This window comes from Hirundo rustica, chromosome W (assembly GCF_015227805.2).
Source record: "Hirundo rustica isolate bHirRus1 chromosome W, bHirRus1.pri.v3, whole genome shotgun sequence".
Taxonomy (NCBI): Eukaryota; Metazoa; Chordata; class Aves; order Passeriformes; family Hirundinidae; genus Hirundo; species Hirundo rustica.
Window position 1 is genome coordinate 31,402,236 of NC_053487.1, and position 27,495 is coordinate 31,429,730.

The 27,495-nt window shown below is 45.1% G+C and overlaps 1 pseudogene; it reads right to left on the reverse strand.

The window, feature by feature from the left end:
• Positions 1-10,558: 10,558 nt before the first annotated feature.
• Positions 10,559-12,220, reverse strand: LOC120764914 (putative P2Y purinoceptor 10; annotated as a pseudogene).
• Positions 12,221-27,495: the final 15,275 nt, after the last annotated feature.

The window sequence follows — 27,495 nt, forward strand, 5'->3', positions numbered from 1 at the left end:
CTTTCATTCAGCTGCCGCGGTTGCTTGCTCCATCTACGTGCTCGTCGCTGGTGGTGGGATCCAAGTTCCCACAGGGAGGAGGTGGCTCGCTCTGCCTGCCACCCTGACCTTACCACGCTGCCGCAGTGAGACCCACTGAGCTAGCCTGTGGCCGCGCTGGTCAGCGCGAACCGGACACTGCGACACTGGGCGTGCTTCAAAACAGAGATTTTGAGGGCACAGGAACAGACTGTCCCTGTGTGCCAAAAGATGAGTCAACGAGGTAAATGTCCAGCCTGGATGGGCAAGGAGGTTTTGGAGGAACCTAGGAATAAAAAGAGGATGTATCATTTTTGGAAGGAAGGTCAGGTCGCTCAGGAAGTATTTAAGGGGGCTGCTAGAGAATGTAGAAAAAAAATTAGGGAGGCCAAAGCTCAGTTTGAACTTAAAATGGCAACTTCTGTAAAGGATAATAAAAAATGTTTCTACAAATATATTAATGGTAAAAGGAAGGGTAAGGACAACCTTTGCTCTTTGTTGGATGAGGGAGGGAACATAGTAACTGCAAATGAGGAGAAGGCAGAAGTGCTTAATGCCTTCTTTGCCTCAGTTTTCAGTGGGAAGACAACTTGCCTTCAAGACAGCTGTTCTCTTGGGCTGGTTGATGGTGTCAGGGAACAGAATGGTCCCCCCATTATCCAAGAAGAGGCAGTCAGAAAACTGCTGAGATGCTTGGATATTCATAAATCTATGGGCCCAGATGGGATCCATCCCAGAGTGATGAGAGAGCTGGCAGATGAGCTTGCAAAGCCACTCTCCATCATTTACCATCAGTCTTGGCTCACTGGTGAGGTTCCGGATGACTGGAAGCTGGCCAATGTGACACCCATTCACAAAAAGGGTGGGAGGGAGGATCCTAGAAATTATAGAGCAGTCAGCCTGACCTCAGTACCTGGCAAAATAATGGAACAGTTTATACTGAGTGTCATCACACAGAATTTGCAGGATGGCCCGGGTCTCAGGCCCAGCCAGCAGGGGTTTAGGAGAGGCAGGTCATGTTTGACCAACCTGATCTCCTTTTATGACCAGATCCCCGCCTGGTGGATGCAGGAAGGGCTATGGATGTTGTCTATTTGGACTTCAGCAAGGCCTTTGACACTGTCTCCCACAGCACACTCCTGCATAAGCTGGCAGCCTGTGGCTTGGACAGGAGCACTCTTTGCTGGGTTAGGAACTGGCTGGATGGCTGGGCCCAGAGAGTGGTGGTGAATGGTGCTGTATCCAGCTGGTGGCCAGTCACCGGTGGTGTCCCTCAGGGGTCTGTGCTGGGGCCAGTTCTGTTCAATATTTTTATTGATGACATGGATGAGGGTATTGAATCTTTCATTAGTAAATTTGTGGATGACACTAAGCTAGGAGCGTGTGTCGATCTGTTGGAAGGTAGGATGGCTCTGCAGAGAGATCTGGAATGGTTGGATGGATGGGCAGAGTCTAACAAGATGAGGTTTAATAAGTCCAAGTGCCGAGTCCTGCACTTTGGCCACAATAACCCCCTGCAGCATTATAGGCTGGGGACGGTGTGGCTGGACAGTGCCTGGACAGAAAGGGACCTGGGGGTACTGGTTGACAGCCGACTGAACATGAGCCAGCAGTGTGCCCAGGTGGCCAAGAAGGCCAATGGCATCCTGGCCTGTATCAGGAATGGTGTGGCCAGCAGGAGCAGGGAGGTCATTCTTCCCCTGTACTCGGCACTGGTGAGGCCACACCTTGAGTATTGTCTCCACGTCTGGGCCCCTCAGTTTAGGAAGGACGTTGAGATGCTTGAGTGCGTCTGGAGGAGGGCAACGAGGCTGGTGAAGGACTTGGAACACAAGCCATATGAAGAACGACTGAGGGAGCTGGGGTTGGTTAGCCTGGAGAAAAGGAGACTCAGAGGTGACCTTATCACTCTCTACAACTTCCTGAAGGGTGGTTGCAGACAGCTGGGGGTTGGTCTCTTTCATCAGGCAGCAAATGACAGAACGAGAGGACACAGCCTCAGGCTGCGTCAAGGGAAATATTGGTTGGATATTAGGAAAAAGCTTTTCACGGAATGAGTGATAAGGTACTGGAATAGTCTGCCTGGGGAGGTGGTGGAGTCACCATCCCTGGATGTGTTTAGAAAAAGACTGGATGTTGCACTCTATGCCATGATCTAGTTGAGGTGTTAGGGCATGTGTTGGACTCAATGATTTTGAAGGTCTCTTCCAACCTAGACATTCTGTGATTCTGTGATTCTGTGACTGGTGTGGTGCCACGCAACCACGGCTGCCTCAGCATGACTTGCACTGGACTTAGTTTGCTTAGCTGTTTTTAGCCACCTATGCTACAGACAGAAAGACAAAAACAGCAGCAGCAGCTTTTCTTGTTTTCAGCACTCCGCATGAAGGCAAGCACTGAGTAAAGCCAGCAGATGGCACAGCTCATACAGTGTCAGCAGAGACCATGTGATCAGCAGCAAGTGACACAGTGGGCGATCTCTCTGTTGCAGAGCCTGGATGAGATTGACCATTCAGCATTGCAGAACTCTATAAAGACTGTTTTAATTGATAAAGCTTGAGAACAGATAGACTTGTGAACATCAGTTCTCTTCCGAATTGGAAGGGGGAAGGGGGGAGGACACGTGGGGAGAACAGCATGGGACACTGTGGTCAGTAGAGAGGGAGTCAGGTTCTAGATGGGAGGGGATTGAGAAGATGCCTTGTTCTTGGGCTGAAATGTTGTAATGCACCCCCCACCCCCAAGTGAGCATTTCTGTATAAGGAAAAGAGTTTCAGTTTACCTTTGGACATTTTAGGAAGCTTAACTAGAAAGTTCTGTGCCCTTTTCATCTGTATTAACTCAGTGCCAGCACAGAAGCAGTGATTGGGCTTTGAGAGTGTACCTCAAAGCCTGTTGTCAATTTCATTGGGCTCAGTGCCAAACAGCCCACCTAGACCATTAAGTACTAAAGGGACTACACAAAAGAACTCAGGGGCTTTTTTTGACTGCCTTACCAGTGTCAGAATGCTCTCTACACTGTGTTCGACTTTCATTTCTTTGTTTATGCTTATTATTTTCATCATTTATTAAAACCTTTTTTTTTTTTACAAAGCATGTCCAGAGAAGTTGTCTTGCTATTATTTTAAGCTATTCTGAGAAGTGCTGGACACCCTCAGAGACTTGATAAATCTTCACGTGTCTCATTCTACTCTGGATACGTGCCAAGATTTTATTACTGAAATTCTTTTATGAAGCTATGTTGAAGATATATTTTGGATATATCTGACTTCGGGGTTTTTTCCCTGTAAATTCATGTAATGCACTGGGGGGATGTAGTGTTCTTCCTACAGTCATGAGCAGAGGCACCAGTGTTGCAGCGAGCAAATGTTAAAGTAGCTGTGATTCAATGAGAAGCTTGAATAGAGAAAAGGGAGATGAGAGAAATGAGAATCCTTGCCTCGGGAATGAAGGGGGAGGACCTCTGTTCTCAGAGATGGATGAAAAGAACTTTTGTTTTTATGCTAAAACAGCTCATCCTTAAAAATAGCACCCCAATAAGTTAACATGGCCCATGAGAGCAGCTTTGGGAAAGCTGCAAAACATGGGAGGGACTTTTCACACCGCAAACAGATTTTCCTTTCCCGGGCAGCTAGTTCGCTGTGACATTAAAGCTGTGAGAGAACTGTTTTTCTTGTAAGAAGTCTCCATGGCATGGTAGGAGGTACTCCTCTCCCTAGGAGAGCTGATGGAGGACTATTTTGGAGGTGATAGACTGACATGGGTTCTAGGTTTTATCTCTGCACGTTGTCAGTGAGAAAGAGAAGAGGCTTGGGGGGAGGAAGAAAAAGTGTTTTGGAGGTTTCATTCTGATTCTTATTAAAATTTTCCCTCTTGCAGTTTTGTTGCTGGAGCTTTCTTTGTACTGACTTATTAAAGAAATATGGGTATTGATCTAGTATCGATACCCAACTGTGATGGACAAAAACTCTCTAACAGTTTAAAGTTAGAAAGTGTATGTTTATTACGGCCGGGCAGCACGCGGGATATTTCCCTAATTCGCACTGCAAAATTCACAGGTAATTACAAAGCCTTTTATTTACAAAAGTGTTGAATATCCAAAACACAAATGCATATTCATACCCCTGTCACCTCCCATTCCTCGCTTTGTATGCTAATTGGCAAAAAGGCTATTAAGCATGTGTAGTTTGTTTCTTAAAATGAGTTGGGGGGCTCTTCTGGGGAGGGGTCACCCAAAATGAGGAAGTAAGATGAGTCTTCCTAGTTCTGACCTTTCTACCTTTTCAATGCATTTGTGACAAATGAATCCTTGGTAGAACTTATAGTTTCCTGTGTTCAATGGGTCCTTTAAGCAGGAAGTCTGCAGCTATCTTATGTCCTATTTATCACATTTTGTTTTTCATTACAAGCACAACTACATAAACAAAAAGCTGACAAGCAATGAGTTACTAAATCCGGGATAGCTTATCTAAGATCCGGCTTCTGTTAACTGTGAACAAAGTTTACCTATCTACTTCAGATAATTCAGCAACTTATTATCTTAACTTTCCTAAAAATCCCTAATTCTTCAAATTTAATGTCTCAATACCCTTTAAAGTTTTGGCCTGCTTTGCTCTTCTCCTGGTCCTATCTTACAGCAGGGAGAGGGGAAATGATTCTAGTGAGCGCTCAACCCACCACAGCATGTTTTTTTGTCACAGGAAATGGGGTGAATTACAGGAACCAGTGAAAAATGAGGTTCACTGTCCTGGTAAAATTTAAAAGTTTAATAAAGTACAATAGGAGACAAAGACAATAAAGCAAAGTTTTTAATGGCCGGGTGCTTGGCATTCAGCCAAGAGCACACCTGCTGTTTCAGAGACACCCTTTATATACCTTTTCTATTGCATCAGCCTATTGCATATTCGTAAACAATTATGCATATTTAAACTTTTCCCCAAACTAGTTTACATGTTCCAAGAACTGTTCAGCATGACTTCTCCTCAGGTCCCCCTTTTTAGAGCATGTGCATTTCTTGGCTGTGGTTTTAGTCTGTTCTTATTATGACCTCTAGCTTGGGTTCCGGTCCATACTTTCTTCAGATGGCAGGTGCTGATAGTTAGCATATCAGTAGCAGGGGTCTTCATCATATGTTCATTGGATGTTATCCCAACCAAGCAGGCAGTTCAATTATCACAAGCATAACTATATCAGCTATTTTACTACTATGTCTAAGTTTAATTAATAGCAGAAATAAAAATTATACCTTTATAGCAAAGTTACTTTAATATTATACATATAGCATCTATTTTAATATTTGCAAAAAGCCAATATTATAATATGTATTTATAACAAACCTGAGCCAGGCTTGTTGTGCCTCTGACTGTGAGGCAAAGCAGCCCCTGCAGCCCAGGTCCTGGGTCAGATCCAGAACCAGCCAGCTGGGAAGGCAGCTGGAATACTCTCCTCCTCACTGGAATGCCTGTTTTCCTCTCTTGAGATGCACACTGAGGTTTTGGAAGGATTGAACTAATTTCACGCATGGGTTTGTGGAGGCCAAATGGATTGTCTTGGACTTTCAGAAAACTGCAAGTTTTCCCTGATCTCTCTCTGCTCTGAGCTGTTGCTCTCTAGGCTGGCCCATCCTGACTGACTTTCCCTGGTGGTTTAACCCCATCTGGCAGCTGAACCCCACAGAGGTGGCTTAGCTCTATCCCAACCAAAACCAAGGCACTTTCCCCCACACCAGAAGAGACTTTCAGACAGTTATCTGATCCCCTGCACACCACAGGATTGAAAGTGTTGAGTGTGTGACCTTTCCTCCCAGGCTGGGGCTGCAGTATGGAAAAGGAGCATTTTGGGGAACCTAAGGGAGTTCAGAGGGCGAGTGAGGCAGGAAAATATGGGGAACTGAGGTGCTTAGGGATGCCATCATGGAGATGGAGAATGTTATCCCTGATGGAGACACCAAATCCATGCTAAGGTTATGGGCAGGAGAACCACTGTCACTCCTGGACACTCAGCAGCTGGACCAGGTATTCCCATGCCTTGTCCATTTTCCACTACCTAGGACACCTTCCTGTGGATGATCATCCTCAAAATACTTCTAAATCTAATAGAAGTGTGTTAGATTCAAAAATTAAATAAATAACCATTATTCAGAGTTAACATAAGCAACAAATCTGTTTAATAATAATAAAAGTTGCACTCCTTTGCTTGAACCCTGATCCCAGGAGGAGTTAATCCCACACAGTTTTCCAGGTACCAGTGATAACTACAAAACTCAGCTGATGTTTGCAAAACAGCCTTTATTTCTTTTTTGAGCATCAGTTCTTGGGAAGTAAAAACCACAGAATGAGCTACAGAGTTTCTGTAAGTGCCCTTATCTTGTTTTCACCTGATCAAGGGAGGAAGGGTACGAAAGTGAAGGGATAGGAAACAGCTCCCAGTCACATGGAGGCTGAGCAAGGTCTATAAAAATCCTCAAAACATGCACTGAAACTGAAGTCTCCTTCCCTGACAACTTTATACACAGTGTAGCTTATGAGAGACTGATGAAGTGACAATTGATTTGTGTGAGGTCAATTCTGCCCATGAGCATCCACCTCTTTGGAAGGGACTCCTTGCAGTGTGTAAACATTTATTGTCTCAGTGACATCAGAGAGAACATTTCCATCAACTCCAGTGCATCCTACTCAGCCCAAAATCATTTTCTCACACCTGGGAGGAGAACCATGAGAGCTTATTGTATTTAATCAGTGTCATTGCCTTTTAGAGGGAAATGGTTGTTTAAACCTTTAAACCCCAATTCTTGGCTTTATCTTGGCTTTTCCCTTTTTTCTTTTTTTTTTTTTTTTTTTTTTTTTTTGTAAACAGAGAAGTGGGAAAACACAATATGCAGGAAATATTTGACTGAGTTACATTTTAACTCAGTGGAATTGAGTGGTTGGAGTTAAAATACACACAGCAAGTGTTTCTGGTATGTCTTCTGGTTTTGTAGCAACTGCTGCAGGACTGTACAAATTGTTCACATTCTTTTGAAAACATACTGATTTCCAAAGGCAATAAATTGGTGACTGTTCAGCCAAATTCATCCCCAGGTATCATGAGATACCCTTGAAGTTACAGAGCTGTAACTATTTAAAAATAAGGGGTAAATTAATCCTTCCTTGTCGCTGCTTTGCATAGCTACCTAAAATGTAAACATTAGGATCATGACAGGACCTGGTGGAAAAAAAGCACAATAATTTATGAACTTAACTTCTGGTCTATCAGTGAAATCACCTTGGCAAGGACTCCTCTCTTTTTTAAAAGATGCAGCAACTGAATAGGTTGAGCTGAGCTTTTTTGGGGCAGATTCATCTCAGGTACCTCTGGACTACATACAGAAGAGAGTGAGAACCTGAGTGGTACTACCATCACCATCTAACCCACCTGCACTGACCCCAGGACCACCATGGTCCTGCCCCAAGGGGTCCAAAGGCAAAAGCCACCTGCCCATGTCCCCCTTGCCTGTTTGGAGGGGAAGAAAGTCACTGTCAAGGGTTGGCACAGTTTGGTTTTTTAGTTATAGAGGAATGTGGAATGTTTTTCCCTGTCAGGACCTTGGAATTGCTTTAGAAAGGACAGGGACCTATCAGAAGGCTAGTTTGGGATATTGGCATCTGTTTTAACCACTGAGAATGTCAAATGTGACTTTGGGCAGTACCCATATAAAAACCCTGATTCCCTGCAGGTCACTCTCTGGCTTCCAGGCTGGTCACCAGGTAATATCGTGGGCAGCAGAGGAGGGCCCAGCTCAGGCCCCACTGCCCTTGGGCGGCTGGGCCGGGCCCAGCCAGGCCTCCAGGAGCTGCTGCCCACATGGGGAGCAGCCTGGGCCAGCTGAGCCCCCTTTCCCCCAGCTGCTGGTGGGGGAGAGGGGAGGCTGCAGCTCGGCAATGCTGGCCACGTGCCCAGGGCCGCAGCAGAGGGGTCCAAGCCATGGCCAGGCTTAATAGCTGCTGGCAGCAGAGAAAGAAAACCTGCAGCTTTATAACAACTCTGAGCTGAGCCACCCTAAATGAGACCAAGGGGTGGAAAGGAAGACATCCACCAGCCTCCCCATCAGCACGGCTTTTCGTCTCTACAGCCCTGCAACCCCAGGGCAGAGAAACACATGGCCACTCCAGGCCTGGGCAGATTTAACCCTTTCCTGGCAACATGATGCTTCCAAGGCCTAACCCTTCCCTGAGAGAGAGAAGAAAGAGACAGAGTGGGCGTAGAAAAGACACAGCATGAAGTCAGTGGAGCAAGAGTGAAAGAACTGGTAATATTATTGGAAAGAGGGATCGAGGAAGTGGACATTTTTAACCGGACTTCTCTGGGGTAAACTATAGAAAAATGGACTGTTCCTTCTAACATCTTAACGTTGTTTGGGGGAATGCTGGTTCTAATCAATATTAGGGACTGATATGATTGAGATTTAAGTGAGAATCTCAAAGCCCCTCGCTCCTGGGGTAAAAGGAGGTCTCAGCCTTTGAGACAAAGATGATTTTAGAGAGAAAGTGATTTGAAGCCCTTGGCTCCTGGGGTAAAAGGAAGTCTATTTCTTTTGAGATAGAGACGATTTTAGAGATAGGAGAAGAGAATCCTTGTTTCGTACTAGAGGAAGCATTCTTAAACAGTACCCCAGATACACTGAGAGGCCCATGAGTAGCCAGGGGAAAGGCTGCTAATGGGTGGGACTGCACAATCAGCAAAAACTCCAGGCAGTTGCAGATTTGTGACATTGGGAGCCACGAGACTGTTGTAGTCTTGTGGCAAATGTCTCCATAAGACTCTAGAGAGACTCCTCTCCCAAAGTGATGAAAGATTGTGTTCAAATGGTGAAACTGACTGAAAATCACAGATTGTGTCTCTATGTTGTTTTGTAAGAAGGTTTGTTGGAGTCCAGGGCATTCCTTTAGTTGCCCTGGAGGGTCAGGGACCTGGGCAGGGGGGTCTGGGACCCCAGCCCAGAGCCCAGAGCTCAGAGAGACACTGGATTTGATCTCAGTCCATGGGAGAAGCTTCTTGCACTGCAGGAAGCATTGCAGGCCACAAGAGTGTAAAAATAGTAGTTTAGTATATCACAGGGTGAAAAAACAGTGAGTTTGGGATTCTTAGCATTGAAGTGAATGGGGCAAGATGGAGAATTTAAGGCGTTGTCCCTTTCTTCTTCCTTCTTGTTCCCTCACTCCATTTCTGCAGTGACGTTAGCACAAAGTAGTTAGTGAGGATTGAGTCAGAGTAAAGATGACCTTTTTAGTAATAGTGATAGACATTAGTAATAAATAGTAAATAAAGAATACGTAGCAATTAGTATAAAAGATAAGGACAGCCCAGAGACGGGGGGAGTCACCAGATGCCCGAGCCGCGGCAAACATCTTTTAAACACTGAGAAAATTGTAAGATAAGAACTAATAAACGAAGCATGTAACCTTGAAGACTCCGTCTTTTCCTGCGTTTAGCACAGAGCTTTGCAGAAGGCCAGAACTCTAAGACCACCGGAATGCCGGGGAATTTAAGCTCCTAAAAAGGAGCCCCCAACAAAGGTTAACAGTTTGCAGGCTGCAAAGACAGAGGAGAATCACAAGAAACTCAGGGAGGGAAGAGTGTTTTGGAGTTTCATTCTGTTTTGTTTTAGTTTTTCCCAAGCGTCTTTTTTCCATCCTTTTAGTGTGTGTCAATAAAACAATTTGTTTATTTTTAAGCTTGAGCCTGCTTTGCTTTTCTCCTAATCTTTCTCCCACAAAGAGAATAAACACTAGGACCACTACACTAAATTTGGCAACCGGAGTTTGGCGAATGTGAAACCACTACAGTCACCTGGAGCAAGGGAAGGTGCCACTCTCTGGATGTTTGAGGAGAATTTGTCTTGCAGAGGGTCTTGCACCAGCTGCAGGTGTAAGTTCTGGGATGTGTCAGCAATCAGGGAGCAAACAGAGCTGGGTGAGGTGGGAAAGGAGGAGCAGAGGAGGAGGGTGAGTGCAGAAAGGGGGAGCAGAGGTCACTGGTGACCAGTGGGATGCACCAAACCCAGAAGCACATGGAAACCACCTTCACATGTCCACAGCCCTCACTGCAGAAACCACAATGTCCTTTGGTTGCTACTGGCCAATTTTAGATTCTTGTGTGGTTTTCCCAGAGAAGATCCTTCAGCAGATGTCAGTGTATGAATGTGGGATTATCTCTGGCTTGATCATAGAGCCTGCAACTGGGAAAGTAGAAAAGTCTGGAACTTTTCCACCATTTCCTAATAAAGGTTTTTTCACTCCGTCCTGTGTATTTTCTAGTCCAGTAAGGTCAGGTGGGGATGGCACAGGGTAGGGAGAGTCACACCAATTGGGTCACTCACCAGATTCCAACACACCAGTCTTAGACAGGGTTTTATCTTCTATATACTGAAAAAATTCTACTGCCACAAAACTCCCTTGGATAAACCTGCAGGATCTTCCGCAACGGAGTTGTTAATGGAGTATCCCAGACCAGTCTCAGATTTCATATGAAATACCTTAGTTTTTTCCAAGTGGCTTTCTTGTCATTCCTTCATTGACTAGGCACTCTCTTTGCTCATGAGCCGGCTCTGGATGACCATGCTGCTGTGCCTGGAAATCTCTTCCTGGAACTCAGAAGTCATAAAGAAATAGATGATGGGATCCAAGCAGCAGTCAAAGCTGGCAAGGCTCAGGCAGAAGGGCTGGGTGTAGTGTGATAGTGCTCAGGAAGCAGTTGGTGATGACATTCTCCTTCACTAACATGTAAAAGAAGAAGTTGATGTGGTAGGGAGCAAAACACACCCAGAACACAATGGTACACATGGAAGCCATCCTGAGGGCCTTCCTCCTCTCCCTGCTGTTTTCCTGTGGGACATGGAAGCCCTGGATGGAGTCTCTTGTTTTCCACATGCAGAATAAGATGATGACGAGCAGGCCCACAAAGCCCAAGAGCTCAGCAGTGCCAGTCATCAGCACTGTTCCCACCTTGCTGTCGATTGGCTTCACCTGCAGGTCAGCAAAGCAGCTGGTGGTGTTGGCACCCAGCCCGTGGCTCCTCATGATGGGGAAGGGCACACAGGTGGCCCCCATGACGAACCAGACCAGGGCACTGATGGCCACGTCGTAGCAACACTTCCAGCCCTTGGCTCAGAAGGGGTGGTACAGGAAGAAGTAGTGCTGGATGCTGATGCAGGTGAGGAAGCAGATGCTGGCGTACATGTTGAGGTACTTCAGGTAGAAGCACACCTGGCACAGGAAGCTCCCGAAGGGCCAGGTGTGGTTGATGTAGTAGTAGGTCCGCAGGGGCAGTGAGAGGACATGGGCCAGGTAGGCCATGGCCAGGTTGATCATGAAGATAACAGCTTTGCTCTTCCTGCTGAGGAACTGGCACAGGACCAACAGGGCAGCACTGTTGGCCAGGAGCCCCAGGATGAAGATCACAGAATCACAGAATTTTTTAGGTTGGAAGAGACCTTCAAGATCATCAAGTCCAACCCATCTCTAATACCTCAACTAGACCATGACACCAAGTGCCACATCCAGTCTTTTTTTAAACACTTCTAGGGATGGTGACTCCACCACCTCCCCAGGCAAGCCATTCCAGTACTTTATCACTCTTTCAGTGAAAAACTTTTTCCTAATATCCAGCCTATATCTCCCTTATTGCAGCTTGAGACTGTGTCCTCTTCTTCTGTCTGTTGTTGCCTGAAGAAAGAGACCAACCCCCAGCTGACCACAGCCACCCTTCAGGAAGCTGTAGAGAGTGATAAGGTCACCTCTGAGTCTCCTTTTCTCCAGGCTTAACAACCCAAATTCCCTCAGTCGTTCTTCATACGGCTTGTGCTCCAAGCCCCTCACCAGACTCGTTGCCCTCCTCCGGATGCGCTCAAGAGTCTCAACGTCCTTCCTAAACTGAGGGGCCCAGACCTGGAGACAATACTCAAGGTGTGGCCTCACCAGTGCCGAGTACAGGGGAAGAATGACCTCCCTGCTCCTGCTGGCCACCCCATTCCTGATACAGGCCAGGATGCCATTGGCCTTCTTGGCCACCTGGGCACACTGCTGGCTCATGTTCAGATGAGGGTGTAGGTGGTGGCATAGAGGCTGGTCTTGAAGGTGATGCCCTGACAGGAGCAGCTCTGGTTGCTCTGGGTCATGACTGGGTTGCTGGAAGAGGCTATGGTGGTGGAGGGTGGGTGGGTCATTTCTGTGGAGATAAAAACAGGATGTGAAGGCAAAGGCACTGCAAGAGTTGTAATTGCTCATGTCTGCATTTTCCATTTGGCTGTTTAGCACAAAGCAGAGGTTTGGGAATGTTGTCTGCATGAAACATCCTGGAATCATGCTCAGAGCTGCCCTGTCAGAGATCCCAAAGTTCCCACAGGCTTGGGAGACCACTCCTGGTGTGTCAGGCCCAGGAGCACAAGTGAAGCTGTGCCACACTGATCACGGGGCAGCAGGAGAAGCTGCCCATCCTTTGGCCATCTCCTCAAGGTCTCCTGTGGTTTGGTCTCTGGGAGCAAGGCAGGAATACATGGATGAAAGGTGGGCATATCCCAGCCTCTATCATAGCCAAACGCTCAGAGTCTGGGTGCCAAGCACTGAATCATGGAATGATTTGGGTTGGAAAGGACATTAAAGCCCATCCAGTGCCACCCCCTGCCATGGTCAGGGACACCTTCCACTATGCCAGGCTTCTCCAAGCCCTGTCCAACCTGGCCTTGATCACTTCCAGGGATATGTTGGGCTGTGTTGGGCATTATGTGGGTGACAGGCCTCCTGAGCCCCTCAGAGGACCTCACGGACCCACTTTCTTTGGTGTCACCGGTACAGACCCCATGCAAAAGTGTAGCAGGGAGTGGGCTTGGAAAATGTGACTGTTGTGAACACAGCCAGTGCTCCTGAAGTGTTCTGTTAATGTATTTAAGCTGATGGAACACACAAAGACCTGGTCACGCCACCAACTTCTATTTCTCATCACCATGGCAGCCTCAGTCTGACTCTTTTCTCTGTCAGACAATTTTACTTTTTAGGTACTGCCAATTTCTGCCTCTCGGCCATCAGCAAAAATGCCACATGTTGAACTGTTGGGCCACTTTTCTCTTGCCAGCTTTTGCAACCGGGACCAGTAAGTTTAGTAACTTGTCCTCAGCTAGGCAACACAGGCAGGAGGAGTTGGGGTTTATTGGGGGTTTCCTCCCAGGGTTATAATTCTCATTACAGTGATTCTCTCCCATGTTGAATATAACGGTTAAAGCTGAAAATCAGCTTCATGTGGTACTGCAGACACTGATTCACTCCTCTGACTCATTTCCTGCAAGGGGCATTTGCCAGAAAAATTGTCTCTGTAGGTAGAAATTAGTAACTCCTACTCTGTTACTAAAGCTTTTTCCTTCATGTTACTGTTATAGAGGATACATAGCCAATTTAGTATAAAGTAATTTTATTTTGCCATTTAAAAATAATCTGAGACAGCCACAATAAAAGAGACAACCTCGATCCCAGGTTACCGAAGTTGGGTGAACGCAGGGACGGCCACAAATGAACCAGTCCTCCCACAACTGAACCAGTCCTCCCCGTTCACGATCTCCTAGGTTCAGGGAGCAGTTTTTATACAGTTTTTCTTCCCTGAGGCAATTTTTATTGTTAGCTTGTGTCTTCTGCGCATATTCATGTATTTTTTTCTCTTGCCCTTAGTCTTCAAATGCTTTTCCCGGCAGAAGTGCTTGAATTGGGTTCCGAGAAATTGGCATTGGGATGCTGATACACAACATCTCCGGGTTTCCCACTTCTAGATCTATATCATGTGTTGATCACCGGAGAAGGCAGTGGACCCTCCCTTGATGGATGAGGCATCTCCTGTCCAGCCAGTCCTTTTCTGTTGTTAATTTGGACTTTGCCCTGCAATTGTCTGGAATCTCTACAGTTGCAAATTAGTTTTGGCAGCCAGAAATGTCCCCACAGTTTTTGGAAACTCTAGCTTGTAACACAGTTTTTAGGTTATAACATAGAACACACTTAAAACACGAATTTATCTCAAAACATATATCACAGTGTAGTGGATCGTAAAGATGCTTTTTGGGCCTGTCCACTAGCCAAGGAGAGCCGAGATATCTTTGCCTTCAAATGGGAGGATCCAAAAACTGGAAGAAAGCAGCAATTGAAATGGACAAAATTACCGCAGGAGTTCACAGAATCTTCGAACTTATTTAGGCAAGCTTTAGAAACAATACTACAAGCTTTTCCCACTCCTCCTGGAATACAAATTATCTAATGTGTAGATGATCTTTTACTATCTGAAGATGATGAAGTTGAAGTTAGAGAAGCTACGATAAAACTTTTGAATTTTCTTGGGGAAAAAGGATTAAGGCTATGCAGTAATTGATGGAAAAAAACATGCAAACTATTGAAAAAAGAAAATTACCTTCAAACTGGTCAGCTCAAACCTGTGAATTATATGCTCTAAAAAGAGCACTGGAATATTTAGCACACAAGAAAGGAACTATATACACTGATTCAAGGTATGCTTTTGGAATAGTACATACTTTTGGAAAAATTTAGGAAGAAAGAGGATTACTTAATTCAAGAAAAAAATTATTAGTACATGAAGGGCTCATTTTAGAGGTTTTAGAGACATTAAAACTACCTGAAGAAATAGCTATAGTACACATTAAGGGACACCAAAGAGGAGTGACCCCAGAAATAAGAGGAAATAATTTAGCAGATCAGGAAGCTAAGGATGCAGCAGAAAATGGAGCTGAAAGAATTATGTTAATATTAACTCCAAATAAGGAAAAATTAGAAATCCCAAAGTTTAGTGAAGCAGAGAAAAAAGAATTAAACAAGATAGGAGGAGAACAGGATGAATCAAAGAAATGGAAATTTCCTGATGGAAGACAATTACTTAATAAAATACTTACTAGAAAAATATTAGAAGACATGCATCAGAAAACCCACTGGAGTACTCAGGCTTTGTGTGATCATTTTTTAAGGAACTATGGATGCATTGGGATTTTTTAGAGTAGCAAAGCAAGTAACTGAAAAATGTGTAACTTGCCAAAGGATAAACAAAAAGGTGATGAGAAAAACAACATTAGGAGGTCGTGAGTTAGCTCTTCGACCATTTCAAAGTATCCAAGTAGATTTTACTGAACTTCCTCAAGTACAAAGATGGAAGTATTTATTAGTAATAACAGACCATCTAACTCATTGGGTAGAAGCAGTTCCCACTACCAAGGCCTCAGCCAACATGGTAAGTAAAACCCTTTCAGAACAGATTATTCCCAGATACAGGATGGTTAATAGAATAGACTCAGACAGAGGAATGCATTTCAGTCAAAAGTGTTACAACAAATAATTCAATCTTTAGGGATAAAATGAGAGTTATACACCCCATGGCATCCACAGAGTTCTGGTCGTGTAGAAAGGATGAACCAGACTTTAAAGAGAACTTTGACCTAATTAATGGTTGAAACCCAAATGTCATGGGTACAATGCCTACCTTTGGCCTTATTGAGGATCCAAACACAACCCGGGTCAGACCTGGGAGTGTCACCCTATGAAATGATGTTTGGGTTACCCTTTTTAACCACCCAACATGAAAATGCTACCTATGAGGTAGGGGAAATGAGCGTTAAAAGATACGTTAACACCATTGCAAAAACTCTTGAAAACTTACGGTTGAAAGGAATAATCCCTCAAACCACACCTTTAGACTTTAAAATCCATAATGTTCATCCAGGGGAATGGGTGCTAGTAAAAACCCGTAAAGAACAATCTTTAACTCCTCAATGGGAAGGTCCTTTTCAGGTATTGCTGATGACCAAGGCTGCGATCCGGACCAAGGAACGAGGGTGGATCCACGCCAGCAGAATCAAAAGACCCATAGAAGAACCTAAGGAAGGGACGATAACATCTGTGAAAAGTGCATATTATATGGCTCTACGCAAGATATTTACTATATGTATTATGTTGTATTGATTGGTAATGTTGTATTAATAGTTTGATAGTATGGTAAATGTAGTTTTGTAGTTAAAATGTAGTTTTTATGTACTAACCACAGGAAAATGTAAATCTTTCAGAGAAAAAAGAATTTACTACTTCCTTATCAGAAGAGACCAACTTTTCCTGCCTTGCTCAGCCCTGAAGACGCCATAGAGATTAAAGGAAAAAAGCGATACTAACCAGAGACAATTCTTTGTTTGAATGGAATTTATGCATCATGTATGAAATGTATGAATATTCAACAGGCTATTGCTTTTAAGAGATAATCCTTTGTTAACAGGGGTCTTTCTCCGGAGCTTTTTTGGCTCGGGGAGGCACCCAGACATCTGTAACTTTGTTTTTATTGTCTCGTATTGTCCTAACCCTAATTGTTCAATTTTTTACTCTAATTCTATTTTTATAACCATCTTATTTACTATTAAACTTTCAAAGTTTTAAAACAAGTGATTGGCGTTTTTCACACATCTGAACCGGGTGATACAAAATTGACTCTTAAACGGGGACTGGGTGGTAATGAACTGGGAAGACCCAAATGATCCAAGAAACATACACAGGATCACACCTAATTGGGAGATAAGGCCAAGCTTATGTAGTAAATCGACAAGCCAAATTCAGTAAATCAAAATTTAGAATTTTATTTTGAGACTTAAACTCAGTCTCCAATAGCCACAATTAAAAGGAACCGCGTCGAACCCCAGGGTTTCGGCACTGGGTGAACGTGGTAATGGACTCTGTCAGCCCACCACCCCCTCTGTTCACAAACTGTGCCCAGCACTGCTGGTTTTTATAGTCTTTCGCTGAGAGTGGACAGCAACCATAGAACTCCTGCTCCTTGGTAGCTTCATTAGGTATGCATGTTCAGGTCCGGGGTCCATTGAATGGATTCTCAGAGTGGAACAATGCCATGATTGCCAGGTCCGGAGAAGGTTTGGAAATGTTAAATCGGTCCGGAACAGATAAGATACCAATCTGATTCTAATCATTCGATAGTTAGTGCGCCCATCTCCCATTTTCCGTTCTTTTAGCCTTTTTGTTTGGTTATCCCGAAGTGGTTCCCGGCAGGAATTCCTCTTTCCCCCAACCCTCGTGTCCCTCCGTGCAATTTTTAGTCTTAGTTAACCCTAAACACACTTTTAGGTTTACTGATCTTAAATCAGACCGAACGCAGATCAATTTTACATTGCATGTTATTACATTTCACCATGAATTAATTACACATCACATTACCTAACATAAATTAACTTTAGGTCATATATCACACTTATATCAGTGGTTTCAAGTACCGCCTAGACAAGCTTTGAGACGCCTCCGATACCCTCCTTGGGGAGGAATACTTCCACTCCAAACAGGAGGATCAGGACTGTTTCGGACAGAGAACTCTTGTATTCAGGCCTTAGCCTGTGATTTATACAAAGAGGCAGAGGAGTTGCAACTTCCATCAGTGCCAGACTAAATACCCTGTTTGATCTACCCAAATACCAGACATGCTAGCTGGGTTAAATGTAAATGTTTAGACTGTGAAAAGAATTGGTATTGTAGTTCACACAATTGATGCTCTCCCTGCAGGAAGTGTCACGGGCCAAATCGATCTTCTATCCAGGTAGAACTCTGAAAACTCGAATAACTTTGTTTTGTCGATAGGAATTATTAGTGCCTGTTTGTTGGGGGTTAGATTTGTTCCTTTTTGTCTTAAAGATTTTTTCCCCATAAATTACTAGGAAACAAAGTGCTGATACTTAGAGGGTACTTGACTAACACAAAAAGATGTGGCCGGGAGGGAGCCAATTACACGAAGTTTGGGGGAAGGAAAAGGACAGGGCCGGGGGGAGCTGAGATTCGTTTCCCTGCTCTTGGCATCGGAGAGAACGGTTAGGCTGCTGCTTGCTGCATGAGGAGTCCACTGTTAACGGAGGGTCTGGTCCTGGGAATTCTACCACCATCCATTGAAAATGGCTTCAGGGGGATTCTGAGGGGAAAAACCATTCCTCAGAGGAACACAACAATCCATCATCTGCTGGAGTGCCCAGGAATTTGGAGCCCCCTTTGCCTGCCCTGCTGGAGCTGGGCCAGCCCTGCCCAGCCACTGCGGCTTCTTCAGCACTGCTCACTTTGCCGGGACATTCCCCATTTGCCTGCTGGGTACCCCCACTGTTCCATCCACCAGCCCCGGAGTTTCCACCGTTCCCGCTTGGTGCTCTTGGGGTCCCAAGAGATCAGACTGCCCCGGGCTTTGTGAAAAAAAGCCCCTTGAGGTTCCTGGTTCTGTTTATTATTAATGCTGTAGTTGTTGTTGTTTGTTTGCCTTGTTATACTTACTAGTAAAGAACTGTTATTCCTTTCCCCATCACTCTGACTGAAAAGCCTCTTTAATCTTCTAAATTATAATAACTTGGAGGGAATGGATTGGAATTCCCCATTCCTAGAGAGGCACCATCCCTCCCCAGCAGATACCTGTCTTTCAAACAAAGACACTGTTGAATGGGAGATACCTGAAGAACAGTGGGAAACTGTCCTGGTTTGGGACAAATTTGGGAGAAAACCCCTGTATAGGATCCCTCTAAGGAAGCAAACCCACGTGGCCCCTCCCTCCAACCGGTCCGGAAAAAAAACCAAAACCCTCTTTGGAGAAAAGTGGAAAAAACTATTTTACTAAACAAATGAAGTGCATACAAGTATAAAGAATGAATAGTATGAAACAATAAAACCTCTCCTTCTGAAGTGAAATGGCAAATTGAGAAAGTCCTTGCCGTGGGTGTAGCTCGGCTCTCTCTCAGTGTCTCCTCAGTCCCAGTCTCTCCGGCGCTGCTGGAAAATGCCGAGCTCCAGGCCCCGGTGGGCCGCAGGTGCAGCCCCCAGTGCTCCCCTGGGTTTTCAGTCTAGAGCAGGTTTAAACAGTTCCAAGAAAAAGGAAAAAAAACAGTCCAGGGAAATTCTCTGCCCTAGCTAGCTGAAACTAACTAAAAGCAAAGAAAAAGAAAAAAAAAAATCTCTGTCCTGCAGTCTCTCCAAGCCTCCGCTGAACACCCCGTCCGGAGAAGAATGTGGAGGAGTCAGGCAGTTTTCTCAAAACAAACTCCGCGCTTCTCCTTGCTCTTAGAACCAGTCTTAAAGGCACAGGACTCAATATACAGCACAAACAGAACAGACGATTGGGGATACAGGCATCATAAAGTTACCCTAGGACAGAAACCACAGTTAAGGAGTGTCAAAAACGATTTGCCTGGAAATTAGCTAAGAGGAAGTGACAAAGAAATAGAGGGCAAGACCAGATTGGCCTCTGTATTCGCCACCAAGAAGATCAAATACACCTGCTGTGGGTTGCAACCCCATAGGCATGGGAGGTGGGAGTATAAGCCATACTGGACCTCTGTTACTCCTTTTTCTGTCACTCAATTTTTGTCTTCTCCCTTTTGGGATATCGACAAGGCCATGCTATAGGTGTTACCAAAAGCTGTACATGGAAAGACACCGAGGTTCTTTTTTCATTTCTCACACTCATGTCAACAGTCACTGTTATAACCCATCCAAATTAGGCAATTGCATACATAAAGGGAAAAAGTACTGGATTGCAGAGAACTTAGGAACAAGTGGTAGCAGGATGGGAAGTCAGTGCCCAAAAGAGGAGAGATGGATTTGTTTTACCTACATTATTGGGCACAAAGCACAAGATTTAGTAAAAGAGCAATTGATAAGCAAAAAGGTTAAGTCAGTACAACCACCTAAGCCTGTGCCAATTTCCATCAACGATTTGTATACCAAACTTGAACAGCAATTAGAGAAAGAAATAGATATCTCAAGGATGGGTAAAAATCAGTTTGTAGAATTGGGGGAAAGAATAAGTAAGGAACTTAACATAACCAATTGTTGGGTCTGTGGAGGGGCTTTGATGTCAGAAGAATGGCCATGGAAAGGCAGCAGCTTAGGCCCAATTGAGCTTCTAAAATGGAACCAAGCAAGTACAAGTGGAGAAAACAGACCTGGAGAGTAGTTTTTAAGCTCAATAGTAATAGAGGAAAAATGTCTCTAGTGCACTGGGAAGAAGTTCCTTCATGAAGTAGGAAAAACACCCTGTAAAAGATATAAGGTTAGTAATGGAACTTCTGTATAGTGGGTCCCAGAAGAACCAATCATGTATTAGATCCAAGAAAAAGCAAAAAAAGTAAATTGTAAGTATGATAATAAAATCAAACTTTTTCAATGTAATGATACAAGCAAAAATCCTTACTGTGACATCCCAGAAATTTCCAAATTTTGGGAGAATATAGATCAACAAAAATTAACTATTGGAAAGCTCCAGATGGCTTATTTTAGATGTGTGGAAAAAGAGCATACCCAAAACTCCCCTCTCAGTAGAAAGGGAGCTGTACTCTAGGAATCATACAGCCAGGATTTTTTCTTTTACCAGGACCTGATGGGGATCAGTTAGGGATACCAGTCTATGAGGATCTAAAGAGAAACAAAAGAGAATTGATTAGAAGATTCCAAAAATGGGGAGATGAGGAATGGCCCCCTGAATGCATACTAGAAACATATGGGCCAGCCACCTGGGCACAAGATGGGAGTTGGGGATATCGAACCCCAATTTATATGCTAAATCGTATTATAAGACTTCAAGCCGCTGTAGAGATAATAATGAACAAAACTGGTCAGGCAATGGAATTAATATCAAAGCAACAAACCCAAACAAGAGCGGCTGTGTATCAGAATAGGTTGGCTTTAGACTATCTATTAGCTGAAGAAGGAGGTGTTTGTGGAAAGTTCAATACATCAGATTGTTGTTTAAAAATAGATGACAATGGAGATGCCGTCCTGGACATAGTCAATGATATCAGAAAAATCATCCATGTACCAGTTCAAAAGTGGGAGTCAATGCTAAATACTAGCTGGTGGGATAATGGGTTGGGAGCAGAATGGTAGAAAAAGTTAGGCTTCTTCCTTTTATGCGCTACAGCTGGTCTAATATTTCTTCTTTGTTTGATCCCCTGTTTCATTCGGCTCATCACCAGTGTGGTCCAAGGCATGCAATTAGTGAACATTGACCAAAAGTTGCCTACAACAACAACAACACCACAAAGGATTATGGTGTTAAAGAAACAAAATAATATAGAAGACCCCTTCAAAGAAGCGAGATTGATTTGTGAAAAAAATGAGTGAATAATGAAGGCTAGAAAACAACGAATATTGCTTGAGCCAAATTAATTATAAAAAGAAAGAGGGAGGATTGTGGAAAATGCATATTATATGGCTCTACGCAAGATATTTACTATATGTATTATGTTGTATTGCTGGTAATGTTGTATTAATATTTTGATAGTATGGTAAATGTGCTACCTCCGCTGAGGCGTAGCGACCTGGTTCAGGAACGACACGGCAGCCACACCCAGGCTGCTCGGTCCATCAGCTCACAGACACCAGTGTGGTGGACGGCTAATGGCGTTTATTAACTGGTTACATGGGGTTATAAAACCTCTGTTTGCTACATCACATCCGTCTGCTTACGTTACAGGTTAGGTATTGCTTATCTTATCAAGGACACTAACCAACTAAGAGTTGAGGGAGGGGTTCTGTCTGCCCGTACAGCGCGATAACTTCCGACCGCCTGTCCCTAATCTCCCACATTTCCCCCCCCTCTCATGACTAAATAAAAAAGTATAAAAGTATAAAAGTATAAAAGTATAAATGTTATAAAAGTATAAATGTTATAAAAATATAAATGTTATAAAAGTATAAATGTCATAAAAATACAAAAGCTGTTAAAGTTAGTATAATAGGATACAAAAATAATATAAAATGTTAGTAACAAACACACTTCACGATAATTGCATGCGTTCGACAAATAGGATGTCGACTTTGTCTAAACGTCTTCTAACAAACGACACTAACTTGTTCAAAATGCAAGGCCCAAAAATCAATGTCAGGAGTATCATGGTGAGAGGGCCTATTAATGTGGGAACAAGGGTGGCTAGCCATGGGGACTGATTGAACCATGACTCGAACCATCCTTGTTGGGCCTCTCTCTCTCTCTTTCTCTGGGCCAGTCTTCCTCTCAGTTCGGCCATGGAGTCTCGCACGACTCCGGTGTGGTCTGCATAAAAACAGCATTCTTCTCTCAAGGCAGCACACAGGCCTCCTTGCTGCATGAGCAAGAGGTCCAGTCCTCGCCTGTTCTGCAAGACGACTTCTGAAAGCGAGGAGATAGATCTTTCCAGAGAGGAGATGGATTTTTCAATTCTCAGTAAGTCTTCGTCAATTGTCATTTGCAGCTGAGAAAGTCTTTGATGTTGGGTCACGAGAGCTGAAACACCTGTGGCTGTGCCAGTGGCTCCTAGGCCAAGGAGCATTGCAATGGTTATACCTGTCATTACTTCTCTTTTGCGGAGCAGGATGGTTTCTTCTAAAAAGTGACACATTTCTTCTTGGTGATACAGGACTCTAGGAACAATCAGAACTTGGACACAAAAGTCAGCAAGGTTATTGAATTTGCTAAGGTACACACAGGGGGTTATTCCAATTTGTTGACAGACCCACATTCCTGATAGGAACGGAACTGCCCACTTGTCAGTCTTTTGACTAGGTTGGATGAACTCAGTACAGATATTTCCCATCTGCTTTGCTACGGTTACACTGCCAAAGCATTTGCCTCGGCCTGTGACTTGACTCAGGGTAATTTCTCTCCGGGGGGTGTCCCACTTACAGTTGTGTGGATTGTTTGCTGCAGAGTATTCAAAAGGAGCATCAAGGGCGACACCCTCATAAAAAGGAGGTTCTGCATTATAACATAACCAGCATGATTTTGTAAAGTTCGGATTGGATTGGTTCAATGACAAAAAGGTAGCATTTAACACACTAAGAAACAGATTGTAAGGATCTGACTTAGGTTTTTGGTAGATAGCTAAAGGACTGAATGAGGAGGAGGTGCCAGATGTGGCCTCTCTCCTGTGTCTGCAGGCTGTGAGAATCTGATAGGGTTTGAATGACTGGGGCACTGAAGGTGGGAGTCTGATAATTTACACGTTTGCCCAATTTAAATGCCTGGCTGCATTTAAAGCATGCCATTTTTATCTTCTTCCAGTCTGTGAGGGGAGTTTGTTCTGACTTCCCCTCAGCCCAAGTAGAAACATTGTTGTTACTGATTTTATATACTGTTACTTCTTCTTTGCCAGAGCCGGAGTCAGAGCCGGCAGCAGAGGACTGGCTGTCCCAGTCCCAGCTAGAGTCCGGTTCAGAGCCGGAAGTCGACTGACTGGCTGCTTCCGGGCTCTGGAGCCTTTTGGTCAGGCTCCGACCCGGCCCCTTTCCCTCAGGGCTGGGCCGTCCCTTCCCTCTTGGCCCCCGCCCCTTTCCCTCAGGGCTGGGCCACTCTTTCCCCCTGGGCCTCCTGCACCTGCGCTCCCCCCGCCTCCTGCTGTGGGAGCTTCTTGCCTTAGAAAAACGCGCTTTTTGGCAAAGATTAGCTTCAGCTCTCTCTTTGCGCTCTCCTCCCTTTTTCTGCTCGCGCGCCCCCGCATTCGCAAACGAGCTCTCTTTGTTTTCAGCGCTATCTTGAGGCGCATAAGGTGGAGGTCCCTCCCCCGCTTTTTCAGCATTCCTAGCTTCTTCAGCTAGACCGCTGTAAAATGACTGCATCTGTTTTATCTCTTCAGTGAGCGGCCTTGAGCCCGGGGGCCTCGAAGCAAGCTCTTGACCTTCTGATCCCGAGCCCATACATTCAGCCAAACCGACTTCATCAACACTCTGAGCATTGTCACTAACATTCAGAGTACATTCTTTTACATTCTGAAAATTCTTAACAACAGTTCCCTCTGAGAAAGTTTGCGTTGCTGCTGCGATACCTAATTGGGGGGAAACCTTTAAACAATTTCGCGCAGCTCTCCAGGTGTCTTGTTCCTGCAACGCCTTCTGTAATGATTTTACGACCCTTCCCCATGCTTTAAGATTTTTCCCTGAGCTGGAAGACATTGTGTCTTCGGCAAGAGCTTTAGTACATTGATCCCAAACATCTGGGTGGAGGATATCCACCGGACGATCAATAATACTAAGTTGCAAAAGCCTCGTCAATGCGAGGGTAAAATCTTTTGCTTTACAATCAATTCCCCACTGCTTATGAATCTGAGAAACGACCTTCACGAGAGCTTCCATCCTCTGCGTGGGTCCGGAGGCGTCCCTCCCGCCGAGCTGGACCAGCCGCTCGGCCGTCGTTCACCCGTCCAGGCGACTCCCGATCTCCTGGGCGACTCCCGGGGTTTTCGGCACCACTTGTTACCTCCGCTGAGGTGTAGCGACCTGGTTCAGGAACGACACGGCAGCCACACCCAGGCTGCTCGGTCCATCAGCTCACAGACACCAGTGTGGTGGACGGCTAATGGCGTTTATTAACTGGTTACATGGGGTTATAAAACCTCTGTTTGCTACATCACATCCGTCTGCTTACGTTACAGGTTAGGTATTGCTTATCTTATCAAGGACACTAACCAACTAAGAGTTGAGGGAGGGGTTCTGTCTGCCCGTACAGCGCGATATCTTCCGACCGCCTGTCCCTAATCTCCCACAGGGGAGGGAAGCGCTGTTTGTTTTTCCCCAGGAAAACTCTTCTCCTTGGAGTGACCTTGAAGCGGGGGAGTTGGAACACTGCAAGACGAAAGAAGCTTTGTTGTTTTTTTCCCCGGCAGTTAGTTAGTTAGTTTAGTGCTAGCATAGTTAGACACTGTAGAATAGATGAAGCTTTTTTTGCTTTTTTTTTTTTTTTTCCCTTTTTTTTCCTCCTTTTTTTTCTTTTTTGCCCTCTTCTCGGAACTGTTCCAACCTCTCCGGATTAAGGACCTGGGGGAAGCACCGGGGGCCTCCACAGGGGACCCACCCCACCAAGACCAGCCCTGCACATCTCCTTTTCGCCCAACGCCAGCGGAGACGGAGCGGTGGAGCACAGTGACGACCCTCAAGAGGAGACTTTCTTTAAGTTTGTTATCCCTCCGTAAGCGGCACGAAGCTCTTGTCATCGGGTATTGTGCTGGGAGTGCTTTGCCTGTTTAATAAACGGGTTTTTTCTACTTCTCTCTGAGGAAGTCTTTTCCCGAACCAGTTGGGGAAGGGGAGGGGGGCCCCGTGGGAGGGTTTCTCCCAAAATCTGCCTGAAACCACCACAGCAGCCCAGGAGAGATGTGAAAATCCTGCTGCTGGAAGTCTCTGTTTGCTCCGAGCCCGCATTGTGCTGACTGGGATTTCCTGTTTGGAGCAGGGAGAGAGCTCTGGGGGTGATCTCTGTTACCAGCTAAAGGTCATCTGTAAGGATGAGACAGCACTCAAGGAGCTCTGCAGGAAGCAGGGAGAGTGCACAGGCTGCTGCTTCCATGGTGGGAAGCATTAGGCACATTCATATAGAGAAGAGGATGTGTTCCCCCCCCGTAGGATCCCAGGATGGCTGGGGATTAATGGGGCCTTAAAGCCCATCCTGTTCCATGGGCAGGGACACCTTCCACAGCCCAGGCTGCTCCAAGGCCTGTCCAACCTGGCTCCTGTAAAGCATCCAGGGAGCACCTTTGGCTGGGATTGGGATTTTAACAACTCTTATTTCCCAAACGACTCCTGTCAGAGTGGAAACTCTTGGATTCTCCCTTAATACAGACAGAGATGTAGATTGCACAGAGCTGCTTCTGAGACGTCCCACATGTGAGATGAGATCCTGAACTCAAGGGTAATTCCAGCTCTGGTCCACTCCACATACCACAGGTTTCTCTGCCTAATCAGGATTTTTTTCCATCTCTCTGCAGTTTAGATTCACTTGTAGCATTCCCTTTGTACCAAGATGTCCTTTTTGAGCCATGGTACTTCAGTGTGTCCTTTCCTGTGAGAATTCCCATAGCTGTCTGTCCTGCAGCTCATTTTTCTGGGGCCAGGCTCCATGGAATCCATGCCAATTCTAATCTGAAACTCAAGTGACTTGGCACCCAATTCCCACAAAGTCCCTTGGCATCCTACACCTCCATGCACATCCCAGATACTCATATTTATCTTTCCCTGATTAGGGATCATCTGTTGGGGAGTTTCTGCAGATGTATCTTCATTTAAACTGTGCTGGATGAAGGGAAGGAAGGAGAGAGAGACTCCTGAGGAGGAAGGAGATGTTTCACAGCATCCTTTACTCTGCAGCAACTCCAATGCCAGGAAAACATGTCCATTGCTCATCATTCTTTATGTGTCATTTGTTCTTCCCTCCTACTCCCCCCTCCAAAAAAAACCCCAAACAGGAATTCCCTGCTGCCATCCTAATTAAATCTCCCTGCTTATAACCAAGGAGGTCTATCCATGTGGTCAAATGATGGTTGGATCACTCAGGAGGAAATTTGGTAGGAAAATACAGCTTCAGCAGCTTAGCAGGGTTTATTTTTAGGGCCCATGCGCTCATTGAACTCTGGGATGCAAAGTGCCAGACTCCCATTGTTGGAAATTAACCATGTTGCTAGGAGAAGTACAAGGAAAGAATGTGCTGACAAACGAAGCATGAGGAATGGACCAAGACGTCGCGGTTAGGTGATCACGGTGGTCAAAGAAGAATAGAATTTATGGTGGGAGCCTTTGTGTAAATAAAGATAGGGAAGCAGGTGTTGTGGGAACGGGATATAGCCTATAGAAATTAGAAGATTAATGTTAAACTGAAATGTCATGTATAGCACGTACGTTGATGATGTAATCTGTAAGAAATAGTATAAAACCTGTAAGAAAATGAGGGTCGGTGGGATTCTGATTTGGGACGCTAGTCCCCGGGTCCCCGGGCCCGAATAAAGCACCGCATAAACTCCTTTGTGGTTTGTGTTTCTCTTCGTTGGGCAACACCATTGTTGTCAGATGGCTCCTGTCCCACCAGGCTGGGGTCAAACCTGTGACTCATGGGAGAGGGGGAATGGCTTTGACAACGGGCTGGGATTTTTTTCCCTCCTTCAGTCTCAGATGTTGACGATAAAACTTCCAGTTTAAGACAATAAAACTTGTTTACAGAACAAGCTCACAGCTTTTTCTGATTAAAAAAAAGTCCTGTTTGTAATCAAAATCCCGTTGCAGTGTTTGAAAAGCACCTCAGGTTTTGGGGCTGGGTGCTCCTGCAGATGCTGGGGCTGCTCTGCTTGAGGCTGGCCAGGTGTGAGCCAAGCCCCAAATGGAAACAACAGGGCTGTGTGAGCTCAGCCTTCTTCCCTGGCCAGAAATCCCTGGATTTATTAAACCTGCAGCTGTGCTGAGGCAGGATCATGTTCAGGTGTGAGCTGCTGGGCACCTGGCCAGCTTGGCAAAGGGAGGTGACCCCTGTGGAAGATTCAGGTCCGTGAGTTATTTGGGGAAATTTATGATCTAATTCTGACACACAGCCTCCCTCCTCTCCCTCAGCCTTCCTCCTTCCAAATCATGGAATTGTTTAGGTTGGAAAAGACATCTGAGATCGAGTCCAACCATTAACCCAGCATTGCCAAGAGAACGACCATAAACC